General features: G+C 47.2%; 1 protein-coding gene across 15 annotated transcripts in view; it reads right to left on the bottom strand.

Moving 5' to 3' along the window:
- CAMTA1 (calmodulin binding transcription activator 1) overlaps nt 1–22,184 on the bottom strand; it is an 834,392-nt gene that overhangs the window by 715,920 nt on the left and 96,288 nt on the right. For 3 of the 15 annotated variants that reach the window (XR_014144661.1, XR_014144662.1, XM_081817413.1), the window contains one exon: nt 7,929–13,201. The exons of the other annotated variants lie outside the window; for them this stretch is intronic. The gene's annotated coding sequence lies outside the window, so the exon portion shown is untranslated. Of the gene's footprint in view, nt 1–7,928; nt 13,202–22,184 lie in introns of those variants that run through there. 15 annotated transcript variants of the gene reach the window in all.

Below are 22,184 nucleotides of genomic sequence, written 5' to 3'. Positions count from 1 at the left end.
TTAATATTTCATTAGTGTCCCATTAGCAAGACAACACACATTTTCACACTTGGTGACTTCTTGGGAATAACGTCTCATTCAGAAACAAACAGGGGACACCGCTGCTGCTTACCCCCCTGGCCTGCTAAGCATCCTGAGGCAGCCAGTCAGAAAGGACTTGACCTTCAGGGCTATGGCTCCCTGAGCCAATGAACTCAAGAGTGCAAGACTTCCTGGGTGCCTCCTACAAAACCTGCTAATCTGGGATCGAGAGCCAAGCTGCCAAGCCGAAGGAGGCAAAACCTTTCTGATGCTTCTTACGCCAGGCTCATACTGCTCACCCCTCCAGGCCTGGCACCACAGCCCCCCACCAACCAGGGCATTCTAAAATCTGGGCCCTCAACAGTGGAGGGCAGGGAAGGGAAGGGGAGGGAGCAGGGATTGGGAAGCCAAGGGGTAGGGTGCCCTTAGCTATCATTGTGTAAATTGTTGTCACATTCATTTGCTCAACAAATACGTACCAGGCTCCCAGTGTGTGCCAGGATGAGCCTGATGCTCGGCTCAGGGCAGGGAGCATGCAGACCTCAAACAAGGATGCAGAGAGAAATGATAAAGTTGTGGATTTACATTCATGACAGACCCAGGAGACGGGACCACTGTTCCCACTTTTCAGATGGAAACGCTCAGGGAAGTTAACTGCCCTCAGCAGCGCAGGGCCTTGGACTCAGGTGCCTCTTCCTGCGGCTGGAGGCAGGCGCGTGGCACAGGGAGGGGCGGGGCCTGGCCGACCTTCCAGAGTATTTGGAGATGACAGCACACGGGTACAGACACCGTGCAGGGCTTTGTTTTCCGGCTTCTAGACTTGTCACTAACGTCTCGCTCTCTGGATGGAGAATGACAGGACTGGCACCAAAAGTCAAAGGAGATGACAACAGGCAGTGTCCTCTCCAGCTCAAACGGGCCACCTTCGTAGAAGCGGCCTCCCGGGCTCCTTCACTCCCTCCCAGGCCCGCCTCCCGGAGCCAGCCCGCAGGCCCTGGGCCTGAGCGAACCTCAGCCTCCACATCCAAGGAGCAGAGGCCATCTGGCCCCCAGGGACACCCTCCCCAGTGCCCTCTAATTTGGTCTATTAATTTAAAGCAAAGGAAGCTGGCCAGGAGTGGTAGGCACAGGGGATGTCTGAGAGGATGTAATTAATGCAGCTGCTCCAAACGGAAGGTAACGCCTTGTCTCCTCATTAGCAGATGTACAGCAATTTAGGATGACATCCTGGAGGACAGCAATGGGGACACACAGCTCCCTTCAGGTCCATGCCTCGCCCGCCACTCCAATTTCCTCACTGCGGGGCAATTACAAAGTGCTCCCAGCAGAACCTCCCGAGCTGCTGGAAGCCTCCAATGGGGCTCTGGTGCTGGAAAGGCCGGCGACCCAGCGGCCAGGCCCAAAGCACCTCGGATCCAGCAACCACGGGTTCCCACACAGAGACCTATCAGGTGACAGAGACCACACCTCCACCTTTTCAGTATTCCCTCATTCAGTATTCAGCATGGGTTCCTGACCCTGTTTGCTGCGCTCTGTAAACACAGAAGGCACAAGATGGGCCTGAGGATGTGAGGACCATCCCAAATCGTGACATGTAGGAGGGACAGAAGGCATGCAGAGAGCTGTTTCCAAGAAGCACACATCAAGTCGTATTAGCATTTTCCCTTCAAACAACCAAGACCAGCATTTAAAAAAAAAAAAAAAAAGGCTGGCTTTTTCTTGCAAACCTCAAATGTTGCAGAAACATTTCTGTAGAGAGGGTTAACCCTGCAAAGTGATGTTCCGGCCTGGCTCAAAAGAGACACACACAGGTTCTGGGCCACCTGGATGACTAGCTGTGGAGAAGCTGGAAGCTGGAAGATAGCCGGGGGAAAAAGAAGGGGGGAAAGTTGCCATATTGGAGTTTTGAGATTGCGGCTCTTCTTTCCTACCCAGAGGTCACCCACTGAAAGTCCATGGCAGCTTTGGAATCACCTGGGTTGTGAACTTAATTATGACCCGGCAGAAGGATGACCACGTGCCCCTTCAGTCACTGCACAGCCACCTGGGCCGTCCATCAGGTGACACTGCCTCAGCACGTCCGCAGCAAGGGTTTTTGGCTGGACCCCAGGACCTCGTCGATGCACAGATAAAGCCAAAAGCCAACACGGGACAGCTGCAGAGTCCATGATGGCACACTGTGAGAAAGGCCACCGATTTTCGGACTGGTCAAGGTTGGTGGCGCAGAGCTCAATACAGGCTGGGCAGCCCTCGAGACCAGCAGCTGAGGAAGATGCAGGAAGCCCTCCTTGGCCTTAGGTTAACGCCAGCCTCTCACAGAGCCGAGTCTGAAAAATGGGACCTGGAAAGTTCACTCAGAGGTGGTTTTTTGTGCACACGGATTAAGTTTACCTGTTCATACTCAGAGATAAGCCCAAGGCGGCAGATGAGTGTACCTAGGCCTCACCTGGTATAAGGCGGCCTCCTGTGGCCCACTCCACCCGCTGTCCTTAGATCCACACGCAAATGGTCAGGACCCCAGCTTTTTAGACGACTAGAGCCTTCTACACCCCACACGCTCTCTCCCTCTCCCACACATGTGCACCTCGGCCAGGTAGAGCACCACCCCTGACGCACCAACTGGCCCAAGTGTCTGCTGTAGGACCCACCTCAGGGTGGAGACCCTGGGATGGGCCTTTTCTGGCTATGAATTTCTAGAAGATGCCTGTTCCCAACCAGCCCAGAAGGGCCAGCGGCATTTCCATATGCGCCACTTTAGGGAGCGCCCAAGAATGAAACTATGATCTTGCTTAGAAAGAACACCTATAGGTTCATTGTTTTTTCCCAAAGGCAGCTGGAACAGGAAGGCAAAACTGACCTTTCATGTGTATTTTGAATTAATTCAGAAATACTCTATCCAAATATAGAATATTAGGTGACTTTACTTCATGTGCCCTTTCTTCTAAATTATTAAAAGTCTCAAGGATTCTCCAGTCTGTGTCTAACATTTCAGATGACCAAAGCAGATAAATAAATTGAGTTGTCTTTTAAGGCAAGGAAATCTTTGTTTTCCTGAAGAGTAAAAAACAATGTGGCAAGTCGACCTGCTTAATCCTACTTGCCTCCGTTGAGAAAATGGGATACGGATTAGGATATAAAGTGACCAGGATGTTTGTGGTTATTATTATACTTTACCATGTTATTCTTTGATCCAATGCCTTTTAATTAAATTTGAATTGATTGAGCAGTTTCAGCAATGATTCCTCAATGCTCACGTGTGATTCTGAAAATGTCGGAATCTGGCTAAATTACTATTGCACACTTACCTGTCAGTGACAAGTCCGCGAAAAACTGCACACTCAGGAGCCGGGCGAGGACTGTCCCCCTGAGCGGGGTGGGGAGGGCAAAGCCCAGGGCATCTCAGCACACATTCCCAGATAGCTGTGCAGTCTGGTCTCACAACACCAGACCCCCAAGCGCCTCATGAACAGTACTTTGGCAGAGTTGAATCAAAGCGTATTTTTTAAAATTTTATGTCCACCTTCCGGTTCTCCACCCCAACAAAATAAAACGAATGAGGGCTGTGGTTCACAACTATGAACTCTGTGCCAAACGTGGAGAAGGGGACAGGTCCACTGTCCTAAGAGGCTTGGATTTATGGAGGAGAGTCCGGAGGCGAGCGAGGTGCCAAATCGCTGACAGAAACCTTTTCTTTGGAAAAGCACACTGAACTTTGACTTTCAATATGCTTCTTGAATATTCTAGCTTAGCATCTGCAGTGAGCGGTGAACAGCGTCTCCTGTGCCAGGAAGCAGATAAGCCTTGGGTAGAAGGCCTGGCTGGGGCGTGCGAGACAGAGGCCTGGCCATCGGCCTCTCAGCACGGGCGCCCACTCAGCGCCAGGCTCGGGGGGCCAGGGGCCACATTAACAGCTGACAGCAAAAGCCCCTTCTTTCTGTCACGAGGCAGATGGAGGATACACAGATAAGGAGATGATACAGGGCAGGCAGCTGAAGCACCTCACAGGAACCCAGCAGGCAGAGGGGTGAGGGAGCGCTCGTCAGATAAGGCGGCGACGGAAGTCACCCGAAGGGCGCGTCTGAGCACAGCTGAGGGAGAAGCGTAGAGATAACTGTCTGGGGTTCCAGGGAGAAGGAACAGTAAACACACAGGCATCGGGAACAGGGGAGCTGTGAGCCAGACCACCTGAAGCCTAGAGGTCACAGGCGGTCTCTGGATTTTACCCGAAGTGTGATGGGATCCAAGCAGAAGGGCTGGCTGCTCAGCCTGTCGCCAGAACTCTGTCTCTTAAGAAGCCAGAAGCACAACCTCTCACGTGTGCCCCTGGGCAGTCCTGGGGTGATGGAGGGCACTCCCAGCTCCCTGTGCCCAGGCAGAAGGTGGCTCTGGCCCCTGGGACAACCACCGTACTCCCCTGTTGGGCTGGCCTGGTACCTGCTGCTGGACCCACAGAGCCTTTGGTGGTGTCTCACCAGGAAGGACTGTCAACCCAGGGAACAGCGCAAGCTCACCGCACAGCAGGAGGCATGAGCCCCGAGAGATGCCCGGGCTTACGCAGGTCCCAGAGCAGCTGTTTGGAAGAAACCTAGCACCGCTCAGGTGCCAGCATCTGAAGCTCACCCCGCAGCTTCCCACCCCTCAGGAGCAGCTCCGGACCTAAGCTGCCCAGACCTACTCTTACCATTTCAAATCTCCACCCACCCACCCCCCCAGAAACACGGGCTGAGGGAAGGTATGAGGGGGCCACGGGGAGGACAGCAGCTGAGGGTGCAGGTCAGTCTGTCATGTCTCCTTCCAGTGAGAGTTCCTAGAGGTCAGGGACCGTGTCCCTTTATCTGTCCCAGAGCCCAGATATCTGGCGACTCAGCAAACAGTGACTGTTGACGATGCTGCCCAGGCTCCAGGACATCCTATAACTCTTACCATTTTGCCAACTCAAGGACACAGTGGAAACCACACGCCAGATTTTGAAAAAGCGAACAAACTAAAAAGCAATTAGAAGAGACAAATCACAAATATTTAAATATGGAGGCCTGAAATTGATGTCTATCTTGAAGACGGATCTCCGTTTCCTCTTCAGACCCAGGGGGCCCTGCTGGAGCACAGCGAGGCCACGGCTCGGGCACAGACAGCACCAGCAGCCGCCTCTCGGGCAGGTCGCGACCGCTCCGCCCCGGGTGCCCGCAGCGGGACAGGCAGCAGGGGCTTCAAACTTCGCTGCAGTGAGTATTTTGATTTGCCAAAGAAACTTGCACTGGCCCTGGGCAACTAACAACTGTATGAGAATATTTCATACAGCACCTTCCTCTTCCACTCCCTCTAGGGAAAAGACTGCCGCGCTCAAAAATGAGGGGGAGGGAAAATTAAATAAAAAAATATATTCAAATAACAGCCACAGAGCGGGGAGGGGAGGCACAGATTTCTGAGCCAACTTCCAAACTCGTGCTGCTCTGATTTGCCTTTGAAACAATCTCACTTTGCCTTCTGTTGCTTAAACAGTAATTATTAAAGGCATCAATTAAAAATGCCCAACTCTGCCGTCCCCATGGCCGCGGTCCCTGGCACGCCTCCCGCCCTGCCTGCAGCACCTGCCGCCACCCTTGTTTTCTGTGTCAGTGGGGTAGCACCAGTCCACAATAAAGCCTCTTCTCTGGGTCCACGGGCCGCTTTAAGGTCAGGAGCAGGATCGCCGCCCACCCACAGCCCTGCCAGGAGTGGGAGGAAGGAGCAGGCCTGACGTGAGCCTTTTCCATCTGGAATTAGCATGAGCAGCCCAGACACAACGCACAAACTCGGCACGGCAGACACGGTCTTCTCTGCTAGGAGGCCGGCATCTTCATCTCCTGTAGAAAGCTACGAGGCAGTGGGTTTCTCCCTGCCCTTCTTCCCACCCCTCCCCAGGAACAGGAGACTCAGACCACCAGAACCACTTGGTCAGGACATGAAAGAGGAAATCCCTCTTCTTGGCACCAACACTGGACAGCTTCCAGATCACAGAGTGGTCCCTCCTGGCTTGTCTGAAGAAACCGTGGGCGATTTCCGCTCACACTCCCAAGCAGGCAACAGGCTCTTTTGGCCAGAGCATTGACATTCATTCAGCTCTGCCTCCCCTGGGGCCTGTGTAGGAGCAGGGAGAGGGCGTGGGAGCACAGGGGCAGGGCAGGGATGGAAAGGCTGTCTGGCCCCAGAACACGCACAAGAGATGCAGGTATGATCCCCAATGTGGACAGACAGACACAAGCACAAATTATTAAGAAGGAAACATGTGAAGTGCCACACAAAGCCCGAACAGGGAACAAGTCATTCTGCCAGGGGACGAGGACAATACAGAGAGGAGGGAAAATTTAACTGAAACTTACGGGTGTTCCCATCACCCAGGTGCAAAAGGGACAGGTGCTGCATAGGCAGAGGGTTTCACTATCATCCTAAGGAGCTGCGGCTTTAACCTGCAGAGTAGGGATAACTGCCTTCAGATGAAGGCAGAAGTGGGCTGTAGGAAAAGGAAGAACAAAGCAGGGAGACCCAGGAAAATCCAGGGGTCATGAGGGCCCACACCGGCACAGTGGCTGGGAGAGACGGAGAAGACAGGCAGAACCTGTGGATCGCCATTCAGACTCCAGGTAGCACCAAAGGGTATCAAGGAGGACACCAAAGCCGTGAGCCTGGGCTAGCAGTCTCAGGGGACACCCTGGAACAGACAAAGGATCAGCTGGAGGGAAAACAGTAAGTCTGGCTTGGGACACAGTGAGTTTCAAGTGTTCGGTATGCAACATGAAACAAAGATGTAAGACTCAGGCAAGGGGTAGGGCCTAAAGATCCAGATGTGGTGCCATGGGTGTAGAAGTGGAAATTTAAGCCATCGGTAATGGAATACAGGCTGGAGTTCTATCACAGGAGAAAAGAGAGCCAGGGACACAAATCTGAGGCACTGCAATCTCAAAAGATGGCCAGGAGAAAGGCAGGGTCCGTGTAGCAAAGCAGGAGAGAGAACTGTGACCCAGACAGAGCCAAGGGAGAGAAAGACTTTTTCCCCATGAAAAAAAAAGGAAAGTCAACATTAATACACAGTACACAGAGGCTAGGAAGGAGGAGGGCTGACACCAGGCCACAGGACTTAGTAACAAGCATTCTCAGTGAACCCTAACAGGAGACGTTTCTATGGCATGGGATGTAGATGTCTACGCCTGACGTTTGCCGCTGAGGAGAGGACAGGAAGGGAAACGCAGAGATGAAGCAGTTGCAGGAAAGGTTTGAGAGAAACCTTACACAAAATGAAAATAACAGCACATTTGTGAGCAGAGAGGACAGAGCAATACAGAAGGGATATCTGGAGAGTTTTGACTCGGAAGAAGAGCACAAACTGCAGATAATTTGGGAATCGTCAACAGACTGGTGATGGTAGAAACCATGCCCACGGATGACAGTACCCACAGAGAGTGTAGCGAGAAAAGAAAGACCAAAGCAAGAGCCTGATGTTTAAAGCGAGCTGGAGCAAGAGACTGTTTTCCAATCCCTTGTCCCACCCATCCAGCTCAGTCCAAAGGGCTGAATTCCAGCCACATCAGCTTCCAGAAGGGGTTGCCCCTATGACTAAGGTATATGGGAGTCTTCAAGTTCTCCACAGCACTGATCCTATACATGATGAGCCAGTCAATAAAAGCAGATCCTATAGGACACAGAGCCAAAACACACGGGGTTACTTACCTGTTCCTTTGACATTCTGAAGCTGTGGGCTATGTCAAACCATGCGATCAGAAGCTGAGCCTTTCCTCATGCCCCAGTGGGATACTGCACAATGTCAACAACATGTACCACACAAAAACCTGGGTTTATGCAAAATGCACGTAATGATGACCAAACAGAATAAATGGTTTAAAAAAAATTCAATAAAATGTCTACTATAAAACTGAGTTAAGATAATTTTATTAAGGTATAATTAACATCAAATAGAATGTATGGATCTGAATCTGTTTGATGTTTTCACAATAACATATGCCCACACAATCACAACCTAAAATGGGATTTAGTGTACCTCCACCACCCTAAGTTTCCTCGCTCTCTTTCCAGTTCCTTCCCCCACCCTCTGTCCTCAAGAACCACCTTCCATCACCATAGATGGGTTTCATAAAGTATGTACTTCTTTTGTTTTCGAGATCCATCCATATGGTTGTATCAGCAGTTCATTCTTTTTATTGCTCAGTAGAATTCCATTGTGATAACAATTTGTTCATCCATTTTTCAGATGATGGATATTTGGGGCTGTTTCCAGTTTGGGGCTTTATATAAACATTCTTGTGCAAGTCCTTTTGTGAACATATGTAGGAGCACCTCCTTATCCACAGGAGATTCTTTCCAAGACCCCCAGTGGATGCCTGAAACCATGGATAGCACTGAACCCTATTATACTAATGTTTTTTTCCTATACAAACAAACCTGTAATAAAGTTTAATTTATAAATCAGGCACAGTAAGAGATTAACAACAATAGCTAATAAAATAGAACAATTATAACAATACACTGTAACAGAAGTTAGGTGACTGTGGTCTCTCTCTCCCTTTGTACTGTACTCACCCTTCTTCCTGGGGTGATGTGAGATGATAAAATGCCCATGTGATGAGATGAAGGAGGTGAACACAGATTAGGCGACTACTGACCCTCTGACGCTCCGTCAGAGGGAGGGTCATTTGCTCCCCGTAACTGAAAGCGCAGAAAGCAAACCTCGAGGAACGGAGAACTACCGTATTCTCATTTCTCTAAGGTAAACAGGAAGAGCAGAAGTGCTGGATCATAATGCAGATGTTCGATTTCATACAAACTGCCAAATAGGCATCCAAAGAAGCTGTGTCACATGACACACCACCAGCAACGTAAAACATGACACCTAACGGCTTCAATTTGTACCTCCCTTACAAAGGATGATGTTGAGCACCTTTCCACATGTTAATTTCATATACTTTCTTTTGTGAAGTACATGTTCAAAGTGTCCAGGTCTATATATTCTGACAAACATGTATAGTTGTGCGACCACAACCATAATCAAGACACAGAAAAGTTCCCTTGTACCCATCTGTAGTCAACTCACCTCCACCTCCAACACCAGCAACCACGCATCTGTTCCCTTTCCGTGTAGTTTTACCTCTTCCAGAATGTCCTATAAACGGAATCAGGCAGTATGTGGCCTTTTGAGTCTAGTTTCTTTTCACCAAGCACAATGCACGTGAGATTCATCTGTGTTCTATCAGTTTGCCTCTTTTCCCTGCTGAGTAGTGTTCCACTGAGCTGAGAGAGGCCTTCAACAGCAGAATGACACTGGGTTTTCTGTTCTGGGAAGTCACGAATAAAGCCACAGCTCACAAGCAAGTTTTTGTATGAACACAGCCTCTCATTCTCTCACGTAAATACCTACAAGTGGAACTGATGGGCCATATTTTAAGTAGATTTAATTTTTTTTTTAAGTGCAGATTTATAGAAAACTCAAATTTCTTTCCAAAATGGCTGTACCATTCTGCATTCCCACCAGCAAGGTATGAGAGCTGGTATTACCAAGGCTTTTGTTTTGTTTGGAAGACATTCTAACAGGTATGTGCCAGCTAGTCTCACTGTGGTTTCTACTTCATTTCTCTGGTAATTCATGACCCCGAATGTCTTTCATGTGCTAAGCTGCCATCTGTAGATCTTAACATGCCTATTCAAATCTCTTCCCCATTTTTAAGTTGGCCAATTTAATAACTCACGTTACCGAGTTTTAAAGAGTTCATATATTCTGGATCAGAGTATTAGACATATGCTGTGCCTATGCTTCCTCCCAGTCTGTGGCCTGTAGTTTCATTGTCTTATCTTTGGAAGAACAGAATTTTTAAACTTTTGATGGAGTATAAAATCCATTTTTTCTCTTATGGATTGTGCTTTTGGTATCTAAAAAAATCTCTGCTTATTCCAAGGTCACCAAAACTTTCTCCTGTGTTTTCTTCTAGAAGTTTTTTGTTTGTTTGTTTTTTGTTTTGTTTTTTTTTTAAGATTTTATTTATTTATTTGAGAGAGAGAATGAGAGAGAGAGAGCATGAGAGGGGGGAAGGTCAGAGGGAGAAGCAGACTCCCTGCCGAGCAGGGAGCCCGATGCGGGACTCGATCCCGGGACTCCAGGATCATGACCTGAGCCGAAGGCAGTCGCTTAACCAACTGAGCCACCCAGGCGCCCTCTTCCAGAAGTTTTATAAAAGTTTTAGACTTTAAACTTAGATCTATGATCCATTTTGAGTTAATTTTTGTATACAGTACAGGGTACGGGTCAAGGTTCATGTTACTTGCATAGGATGTCCAATTGTTCATTACCATTTGTTTAAAAGACCATCCTTTCTCCACTCAATTGCCCTGCGCCCTTGTCAAAAATCAACTGCCCATGGATGTGTGGGTCCATTTCTGGCCTCTTTCTTCTGCCCCACTGATTTAGGTGTCTATCCTTTGGCAATACCACACTAGATTGATTACTGTAGCTTTGTAAGAAGTCTTGAAAATCAGGCAACAAAATCTTCTAGTTTTGTTCTTTTTCAAAACTGATTTGGTTTTCCTAGATCCTTTGCATTTCCATATAAACTACAATCGGCTTGTCTAAATTTTGACTAGAATGGCACTGAATTCCTAAATCAACGTAGGGAAAACAGACAGACATCTTAACAATATTGAGTCTTCCAATCCACAGCCTAGCCCTCTGTTTGTGCGGGACTTCTCTCATCTCTCTCAGCAATGCATTCGTCTTCAGGGCGGAGGTCGTACATGCATTCTTAGTTTTTTGTACTGGATGTTTCTAAATCTATTGCCAGTGATACTGATTTTCTAATTTCACCTTTTGCTAATATACAGAAATACAACTGACTCTGTATCTTGTATCTCGCTGAATTCACATATTCTTAAGGGGGAGAATATACAGATACATATTCCATAGGATTTTTCATAATCATGCTGTTTGCAAATAAAAGTTAAATTCTGGAGCTGGGTTTATTTGACTGTCTGAAACTCCAAAAGACAGGAGCTTTTCAATGACTAGAAAAGTGTCCAAACTTTCATGGCGGTGGGGGGGGGGGGGGAATCCCTGGGAAAAATTCACTGTAATTGCGTAAGTTGAGATAGCAACGTTTCCACCTCAGAGTTTTATTTCCCATTCTTACCAGGGGTGGCGGCAGGCTGTGTCACTGCGTGGCGAAGGGACGCCATCATCAGGGAACCGTGGTGGCTGTGCCAGGCATGGTTTCCCTCCCCACACCCCTCCCTCCTGCACAGCCCCGGGGTTGGCGACGAGCCTGAAGGAGCCAGCACGCCAGGGAGCGCCTCCACCCTCTGTGATCCGGAGAGCCACCACAAACATCTGCCAGGACGATCTCCCTCGGCCTGCTAAACAAACTTGGATTCCACATGTGACTTCTCAAAGAGCTCTCAATTCCATCTTCTAAAGAGCTCCAGGAAGTGGGGCTGTCGACAGCATTTTTCCCACCGCACAAGAGGCACATGAAAAGGTCTCAATTACAGGAGACCGACGGCCCAACAATCCCAAACACACGGCAGCACTTGAAATGTAAACACCAAAGCCCCTTGTTTAACAGGGAGGCAGCACCAAGTTCACCAGTTTATGGCTCACTTACTGAAGTACACAGAAACAAGGAACACATCACCTGATGAAAGTCTTGACGGGGGCTTGGGTTTAAGATGCATTTCTGGCACCATCTGATTTTTCTCCATCCCGTAACCTTATACTATTTTACTAAGGTCCTCAGTCACATCTGTGGTATTGGCTACTAGGATCTGTTTGAAGCTCATTACTGCCTCCATCACAAAAGTCAAGTAATAACTTTCACACTGGTGTTTCTGGCCAGTGGTTTCAGACACGACTTCTTTATTATGAGGTGGTGAGACTATATACGAGTGTGCATTTGTGTGTGTGTATTATATATATAATTTTTTAACGGAGAAATAACTCCAGAGCACTCTGCTGCCATTCTATCAAATGCAAGGCAAGTGATTGCTGAGTTCCCAATTATGTTCAACCTTAAATCACTCTGTTTGGTCTGGTTGTATATCCAGCCCTACAGGGAGTTGTGCGAAGGCATATATTTGGCAAGCTTTCAAACCACGGCTACAAAACATGTGCTGAAGAAAATGATTCAAAATATTAGGAAAGCAGTCATTTATTTTAGAAAGCCTGTTCACGTGAGACAATAAGCTGCTTCCCAGAATAGGCTCCATCCATCAGGAAAACACTACAACCCAGCACACCCTGGCTGGAGCCTGCCTTTCAGCAATCATGCTGCCGTGATTATTATTTATCATCCGTGGTGCATCTCAGATGGATAAGCAGGCTGGGCACACTTCCATGGGGACAGCAGCACTGTCAGGGGCAGCAAATCCTCCCCCACCCCGGAGAAGCACTTGAGGTACAGATGACCTCACAGACCCTACAGGACTACCTGCTCTGTCCTACAGATCCACACGAGAGCAAGCTGTGGGCCTCTGGGCACATGAAGGGGATGTAAGGCAGGAGTACCTTGGTGCTCGATCTAGATCATCCACTTCACCATTAAAAAGGTTAACAGTTCAAACAAAGCAAACCAGGGGATCCACATCAACCAGGCACCTGCTTGGAGGGCCGCTATGTGATGAGAGGGTGGGAAGTCGGTCTAGGAATCAGGCAGGAGCCAGCTAAGCTTGGCCAGCTGAAGCAAAAAGGAGATTCCCCTTGAGATGAGAGTCGGGGAAAATCCCTTTGCAGCGTCCTTCCTGATCTCTTCCCTGGAAACCGTGTGTACCATCCTCAGGGGCCAACTCACAAGCCAACGCCAATGCCATGTGGGAGAACTGCTCCCCACGGCTGGAGCCTTCTCTCACGAACTTTAACTTGTCTGCCTGAAAGACAGAATCTTTAAGCCTCATCATCACTACAAGCTCAGGAATGGGCAAAAGATGGGTCTTATAAAGTATACACAGTAATTCGTTTTCTCTAAGTCAGGACACACTGAATTTTAACAAATATTTAAGTTTCTCAACCGACTTGAAACATTTAATGAGTCAAACACAGTCTCAAGACAAGGAATGTAAACCCCGCCGCAGCGGCTGAACGCTGGAATCTCAGCTTTCCTAAGGCAACAACTTTGGATTTGTGGGGCTCTTCAGATACCACTCACCACAGCATCTGCAACGAAGAGGAAAGTTACGGACGGCTGGTTAGCCAGAAATTTCTGCAAATATCTTGGCCACGAAAGGAAGAGCAGAAAAAGAAAACCAAGCAATTTACGGGCAGGAAATCATTTTGGCTTTTTGAAGGCTAGAAAAGGAGACGGGAACAATAGTAAATGGGCGCTTATGCCTTGCTCACATGCAGTGCCAGGAAAACGCAAACAGGATGCTCTTCTGGAGGGGCAACCTCGCTTCTTCAGGCTGGACCAGAACACCCTGGTTCACGCTCAAACAATTACACAGTAACTACCATATACACTGGGGGTGTGTCAACCACAATGTGAAGTGTGCTCATCATCCACACGGGAAAGTCACTGCTCTTCAAATACTTAGCAGCCCGGTATGTATGGGAGTCTGTTTCTAATATTCAGTTGACCAAGCCAGAACCTTAACTTCAAAAGCAATCGACCAAAAGGATCAAATCAGAAAAGAGATACAACTCAGGGGTATGCAGTAGACAGCTTCTCGCAGCGTCTGTTAGAGAGGGAAATGGCTCCCAGGAAAGACAAGCATACCCAGTTTCCAGTAACTACAAAACCAAGAACTGGGACGTTCTCCCAGCTCTTCTCCCTGCCCCCAGCCAGCCCTACGCACACCCCAGTTCATCAGCTCGGTTCTCAGGGGAAACGACCTACTGTGGTTGCCCACTTCTTACATACAAGACCCCCCATAAGCTGCTTGAAACCCATTTTCCAGCCCTATCTAGCCACCCCACTGCACACATCTCTGGCTCAGGCAGGCCAGGCCCTTTCTTGACTCTGGCCTGCCTTCATCCTGTTTGTTTCCTCCAGCTTGAGCCTGTTCTCTAGCCGGGCAAGTGGGGGCCAGGCAGTCAAGACACCATGCCTTGGGTGGCACGAGGCTCCAGTCACACAGAAGCGGGGCGGGGGGGGGTTCCTTTTAAATCCAGTCTAATGAGCTGATGCTCAATCAAAAGTAATGCAAATGCTCCGGCTCAAGGGTTCTGTCCCTAGGTCTCGGTTAAGAAGGTCCATTTCACTATAAAATAACTGAGAAGTTAGTGTTTTTACTAAAACAACCCAACACCGTAACAACGTCCTGATAAAGATAGCAGCAAGAATGGAAGGATGCACAGCGGAGCTTTTGCTTAAGCAGACAGGTCTCCTGAGTTCTACAACCCAGTCCCTAACTAGCATATTTGAGACCAAAGTAAATGCTCTGACAGACAGCTTGCAGCGGCCTATCATATTTGAGATGGCCATGAGTTGGAAATGTGATTCTTTTCTTCCCAAAGAAAGTTGAACATGAAGGGATGGTTCAATTCAACTACTTCCAAACATCCTCATCAACTTTCCAGCTATCTGTAGCCTCACCACATTTTCCTCCTAAAAATCTGAGATGTAGCCAAGAGGAGAACCAAGGAAGCTAAAAGCTACTCACCAAAGTTTAGACTTCTGCAAATAACTGGTATCCTAGGGGATGTGTCCCCTAGCCCCAGAAAGAATGTGGAACATAGTGCACCATCATGCCGCAGGGGCAATCACAGAAATGAGGGCTAGCTCTCACGCTGGGTGTGGGTGAGTTCAAATTCAGTCTCCGGCAAAGTCAGGCAGGGCTGTGCCACCGCCCCCAGCAAAGAGCAAAGCCCCCACTGCTGAGCTCCCCTGAACCAAGAGCACTGGGAATACTGACTTTTCATCTCACTCAGGGAGCCATGAGAGCGAGGTCCCCGACTCTTGTGGGACATGGGCTGAACCATGTCCACAGCCATTCTCTGAACCTCCAAATGTCAACTTTTCAGTGCCCAAAGGTGAGGTTTAGAGTGTTTCCCAAGCGGTTCCAGAAACCATCCGGAGACAATGAGGACTTCAGGACTGTCCCTCTGGGTGCCCAGTTCTACCAGGTCAGCCCCCTCCTTGGACACGAGTGCTGTCCAGGGCTCCTCCCCTGCATTCACTTCATCAGTGGCAACCATACACTTACGGGCACCCGTAGCTGCTGAGAATACAGCTGAGGAGACGGACGGGCTCCTGCCCTAAAAGAGCTCACGCTCTAGAGGGGTGGGCAGGAGAGCAGAGAAAGGGAAAGGAATACAAGAGACAATTTCAGATAGTAATAAATGCTACCAAAGCATGCCACATGAGAGAGTGACGGAGGACCGTGCTAGCATGCGTTGTCTGGGAAGGGCCCCCCCGAGATGACGTTTGAGGTGAGACCTGAGACGTATGAAGAAGCCAGCACACAAACACAGGGTAGGAGGGGACACCACTCCATGCAGAGAAAACTGCAAAAGAGAGGCAAATGGGGTGTGTTCCAGCTGTGGAAAGGGTCGATGTGTCCAGAGGAAGAGCAAACGGTAGGGCTTAAACTGTCACAGGGACCAGGTCACAGGAGCCAAGTGCATTCCAAATGGGTAGAAAGTCACTGCAGGGTTTTGACGCAAGCTAGTGACCTCACCCACATAGGTCTTTCATACATCACCCTGGTCCCTGCATGGGGAGTGAGACTGGGAACAGGAGTCCAGATAGAAGAGGGGACGGACGTCCAGGCAAAGAAAACGAGGACAGCCCAGCCTCCAGAGGCGCGGGCAGAGACGCACACAGCAGGGCACGTGTGAGAAGGAGAAAGGGACTGACAGGTGGGTTCCACATGTGGCAGGGGACAAAGGGCAGAATCAAGGACACACCTGGGCTTCCGACTGGAGGTACTGACTGCTCAATCTGGATGAGGAAACACTGGTCTTTATTTTCACAGATATCTTCCCAGGCACTTTTCACCAACAATGAACTTCAACCTCACCAGACACCACTTAACCGTGGACAGAGAACGCCATACCCACTCCAAAACCAAAAAGCAGATTTAGGAATACCTACGCTCCCGCTTCTGAATGAAAGGTTCTGTAAGCTCGGCCTAAGGGACAGCTTGCAAGCGTCCCCAAGCACCTGCCTGGGCTACCTGCCTCCTCCCATGACATCACCCTCCCTACGGAAAGGCTTCCTTCCCCTGGCTTTGCAAAGCCCTCTGCATGAAGCAGCTGTTCACAGAGCTTTTCAGCTTCCTTTTACCAGGCTTTTTTAAACAGATACTTTTTCCACCCTGCGTTTGTCACCACGTAAAATGTTGTGCTAGTTAACAGTAATTATGTAAATGCAAGCAACCATTTCTAGTTTTAAAAGGGAACCCCATTTAGCATTCTCACATCCTGAAATGTTTAAAATAGCTAGTCCAGTGATGTTTTCACTTTATTCAAACTGTTTGTGTGGATTTAAATACAGGTTCAGCAGAAACCAAAGCAAGTCAAACATTTACTCTCTATTAAACATCTGAATCAGAAGATTAAAAACCTATTTTACATTTAACAGAAAGAAGCCGTCAGAGCAGCAGAGCAGCGGTGACTTCACCGTATTTACTGCCAAGCGGGGCTGATGTTTGAGAGGCAATCAATTTAAGAAGGGAGGGATGGATTTCTTTAAACTCTTCAAAAGGGGATAAATACATTTGAGCAAATCTTTTAATTATAGTATCTTCCAAAGAACCTACAAAGCCTTTATTCCTTCCAAACTTAATGCTTTGTAAAGGCAACTCTTGCCCCTTAATTCCACATGAAATATTCAGCACAGCATAATTAAATTTCAGTCCATGCCATTTTTATTGGGTTCACAGAAATAAAGGGTGGCATCATTTCTGAAACAAACTTCCAGCAACTTTGCATTCACCGTGAATGGTTGGTTCTCAAAATTGAACTTAAAATGCAAAACCTACTCCAAATGCCTGTTTCAATCCAGGACAGATGGGTGGGTATTAAAAAGATAGGCTCATTCATATGTCACACCCAACTTTCAAATAAACAATTGCCCCAGTTCTCCACTTACTTCACTGTGCTAGCCACCAGGCGCCTCTGGGCACGGATCTTAATTTTCAACATGCAAATACTGGAGCCTGTCTTATTTTTCACTGTGAATCTATCTGGTGGGGAAAGAAAACAGAAAGGAAAAAGACAAGGAAAAAAGTGTCCCGCGGCTCAAAGAAATTTATAACTTGAATGAATATTTGGATAACTGGATGGTTTGTGGGGAGCAGGCTTGAGGTTTTTGTTCATTATTATAAATTACACAACTAAAGTCCTACTCTTCTTTCCAGTGTCAGAAAACCCCAAGTGAGCACAGAACACCCCCTTCTCAGACTGACGATCAGGTTACAGACCCGCCACTCAAAGAGAGGGAAGCGGTACCCATCTTGGGCAATCCACAGCCAAGTCCACCAGCTGATGGAAGCCCAGCAGCCCCCAGTCTAACCTTCTCGGGGTCTGTCTCACGATACTCCCCCTGATGGGGACATGGCCTATCATGACACGCATGCAACTTCTCCACGACGTGTCCGTGAAGCTAAAACTTCCTTTTGAATTCTGCCCACATCAGCAGGAACGGTCTCAGATCGATGGTTACCCGACCTCTCCGTCCAGCCGGACAGCCCCATCTGTTTTACAACTTCCTAAAAGGCACCAACATGAAGAGGATAACCAAAACAACAGCAAAGATCTCTCCCACGTGACATCTGGAGCTGCTATTAAGGGAGCAGCACACCCACCCACGCTAGAGGCCGTGAGGAAAGCCACCAGAGATTTACCCTGGACGTGGCTCCAGAATTCTAAGGTGCCAGGCCGGAACCAGGCAAGCGCTCGGATGCTTTGTCAGCTTTAAAAAAAAAAAAAGATGGTTCTTTAATGAGACTCATAAAACTTGAAAAGATGAAAACATATCTTAATTCTTACACTTGACTTTGGCTTTATAGATGGGTCTATGTTACTGATTAAAAACAAAAGAAAAACCACCCACCAAACTCACTGAAGTGGTCAGTGAGACTTAACAGGCTGGGAGTAAGTGCCCACTAGCCACCAGCACCTGGCTTCCTCTGACCTCATGGTTTCAGAAAGGTTAAATGGGATGCGGTTAGAATTGGAAACCTAACCAAAAACAAACAAATGACAAAATTAAGTTTTATACCACAGAAACAGACATTAGAATTTATATAAAAGCACTATATTTGCAAAAAAAATTTTTTTCTTAGGAGATTCATTTCTGTTTTCTGATTAGATCTAAATGTATAAATAAGATGTTCTGCCAGCTCTTCAAGAACCTGGTCCATTTACCACTTTTTCAAACTACATCATTTTCTGACTCAAATATCTCTGTGGTTCTTCTAAAAAAAAAAAAAAAAAATGTCCCACACATCTCCAATGCCAAGGTTCTCTCCAGCACAACACACAGCCCAAAGATCACACACAGGATGCGGCCTCAGACCAGGCTGCAGGTACACGAGGGCCTGCGGATGCTCGGTGTCAGCACAGACTGTGACTTCCCCTGATGGCCCAGGACGGTGAGATTCTGTTAAACCAAGCCTAATAATGCTGATCTGATAATATTCAGGAAGGATCTGAGTTGAAACAAAATAATATAAATTGTCAATTAGGTATCCAAAAAAAATGTGCATATTAGAAGCACAAATATGATCACTGGGATGGAACTTAGCCAACATAAAAGAGGGAAAACAGCATTTCCAAAGCCGCATGATGGCAGGAGTGCTGGGGGAGGCCTGGGCGAGAGGTGTTCAGTCGTGTGTAGACTGGCTCTGATGAACTTGGCCTCCATCAGTCACCTCCTGGCCTCCCTTTCTTCATCCAGGTACACGAAAAGAAGTGACAAAGCTCTCCCCACCGATCTCTCAGGGTTAAGAAACCAAATGAGATATTGTCTGTGAAACCATTTTCTTAGACTATAATGGTACATACAATGTGAGCTGCTACTGTTTTTTATATACTAATTACAGACTATCTATATATTAAAACTAGCTGGTGGGCTTTTGATTAGGAAGCTGCATCAGTTGTTTTTGTATTTCCAAATATAAGAGATGTTTTGGAGATTTGGGGTTGTTGTGAATAGGCACATGTTTCTACCTTGACTTAAACTGTGGCGGTGTGAGACATGGCCGAGGGTGCCAACATGCCCGGGTGACATGCTGACGCCAACTGCCTGCCTCATCTCCCCTGTGCGTGCACAGCTCATTAATTGCATCAAGGGGGAAACTATTTAGGTGCTAAGATCCTGGAAAATCAAAGACTACTCTACTGTCAAGTGGTCTTAGACATGGACCACGGTAAAAACAGAAGGATGATCTGGAAGCAAATGCCACATCTTCAGCAGAATTCAAGTTATTCAGGCAAACACTTCAGCTTTAGCCAAGTGCTAAATTGGCACTTTAAGCCAAATATGATCAAAGTTCACAGGGATTATATATGAAAAGTTATCAGGAAACCTCAACAGTATCAAAGTGAGGCTTGCAGGAGAAACCAGATAAGGGGAATATGTAAACTCTGTACCACCTTTGCAACTTGGCCGTAAGTATAAAATTATTCAAGATTAAAAGTTCATTTTTTAGGGGCGCCTGGGTGGCTCGGTCGTTAAGCGTCTGCCCTCGGCTCAGGTCATGATCCCGAAGTCCCAGGATCGAGCCCCACGTCCAGCTCCTTCCTCAGCGGGGAGCCTGCTTCCCCCTCTCCCTCTGCCTGCCGCTCCCCCTACTTATGCTCTCCCTCCCTGTCAAATAAATAATTTAGAATTAGATAGCCCAACTATCTCCTGACGTGGGTTTTGAGGCAGTAGCAGCTACATCGCACAGCCAAAGAAACTCACAGAAGATAGAGCAACTGTCCCAGGGTCCCACAGCTTTTCAGAGGTGGGGGTGGGATGCTGTTCCTGGTCCGCCTGACCCCAAAGCCCAAAGAATAAGCGAGTCTGGCTGAAGGACCCAGGCAGGAAAGGCGGGGGGCCTGCCCTCCAGGGAAGATCTAAATGAACAACAAATGCCCACCTATTTCCAGTCCACTGGGCAGGTTTGTCTCAAGAGGCACCACTGAGTCACCCAAAGGCCATCAATCCAAGAAATGAGACGGTCCCCTCTTCAAAAGGCAAATTAAGAGATGCATCTAAAAATGGATGTCCTGATCCCCCTTGGAAAATCTTAAGGTTGGTATACCTTCCTCCAATAAGTTCACCTGAAAATCCTCTCACCCAGAAATTCATCCTAGACTACGCTGCTAAAGAAGTCTCCCTATAAGGCTGTTACTAGTCAACTCCAGGGCCATGGCTTAAAGGACTAGGGCACTGACGAGCACCCAGCACACGAAAAATAAATTACAGATGGGCATAAATCAACCACCACAGGCCTTTTCAAAACCCACCAAAAGAAAAGCTCTCAGAAAAGAACCAATCACAAGATGGCTCCTCCTCAGAAGAGCTTGCTGAAGGCTCACAGGTCAGTCCCTCTCTGCCTGACGTCCTCTGTGTGCCACCAGAGGGCACTAACTCATGTAACCATTCCTGAAAAACTTCTGTCCCATTTTAAACTGCAGGAATGTTGAATGAAAACTTCAAATCAATGAAGTGCTAGGTATGCAATTTTGACAGCGGCTTTAGGCATCTGCCGGTCATAAATCTCGATTTAATTCCATAAAACTTAGCAGTACACACACACACAGCAACGGGGCATGCTAAAAAAAAAAGCCAATCAAATCTTCAGATTTATGAAAATAATGTATTTCAAAATACAGCTAAGAGTTACACATTTGCTCCTGCATCTCTTGGCTCTAAGGCTGTCACCTGGGTAACCTGTCCCAGGATCTCATACATGGCACATACGCGTAAGAGCCCAAAGAAAAACGTTTCAGGATCTTCCTTCCTTTGAAAGCCACTCTTGATTGAGTTAAAGTGGACATTCACCACATTAAATTACAGTTCAGTTTATTACTCATGATTAAAACGTGATTTAGTCTTTTGTACTAAAATCCTTGTAAGAGATAAAGAGCACACATTTCCTAGTGCTCACTACGCCCTGGGTTGCTATTCTGAGCACATTACACTTATTTAATACTCACAACATCCCTCGGAGAGGCTGTAAAATTCTATTTTAGTAAAAAGTTCAACCTTGCATTTCTTGAACACAATCAAGAATTTTTCTTTACATTTGTATCCTCCACTGATGATTTATTTGCCCACAAAACTATAAATGCAGATTTGTGAGTTCTGCCTCATTAACCACCTTCTGCAATTATTTCTTCACCCCAGAAAATTCACACTTCTTATACTTTCATGGGAGGATAAGATTACATAATCAAAATAGTTCAGCGGTAAGTTTAATGAAAAATGCATTATGCCCTGAAAGGTTTTTTTGTTTTGCTTTGTGGTACATAAAAATCTGCTCTTTGCTTTTCACACTTTATTTAAAAGGAAGTGAAACATATTTACTGATTTGATCAGAAATGCTGGGTACCTCTAGGTGACATAAAATTCAAGCTCAATTGGGCCTTTGGTTTTCCTGGTTTTAGGGTGATTCTTTCAGTGTGCAATGAACAACTGAGGTTCACAATGAAATGAACACAATCTGACAAACGCAGTACGCTATACCTGAGAAGCTGAAGTTCTTTAACCAGTTTAGCACAACTTACTGCCCCAAATAAACTCACCTTGAGATAACAGCCTACGTCACAGGATACGGCTTCCCTGGGTTTTGACCTTTGTGTTAAAAACAAACAAACAAACCAATCCTCCTTGAAGGTTCTCAAGAACACGTGGGTACTGTGGCCTACATCAGCACTCAAGGAATAAAGAGGTCTAGAACACCTACACCTGCAACATGCAGGTGTTCTAGAACACAAGTATTTCTGTTAGTACCATCAGAATAACTGCCTCTGTGTCTTTGTTAATGCCCCTTTGATCTAGGAAATATTTTGGTTTATCTTGTTTACTTGATGCCAAAATCTATTATTTTAAATTATTAAATATTAGGAAAAGTTAAAAATGTCTACTTTCTACCTATTTTTATTTTTCAATGCTTCTTTCTAAACTCTCACTAGAGGTCTTGGTATTAAAATAAAGAACAGCTTGTTTTATTGCTTTGCTTTCCTGGGCTTCACAGGTATTGAG

This window comes from Leptonychotes weddellii, chromosome 4 (genome assembly GCF_054177405.1).
Source record: "Leptonychotes weddellii isolate Sample4059 chromosome 4, ASM5417740v2, whole genome shotgun sequence".
NCBI classification, from domain to species: Eukaryota; Metazoa; Chordata; class Mammalia; order Carnivora; family Phocidae; genus Leptonychotes; species Leptonychotes weddellii.
This window is presented reverse-complemented; position numbering and strand designations above follow the sequence as displayed.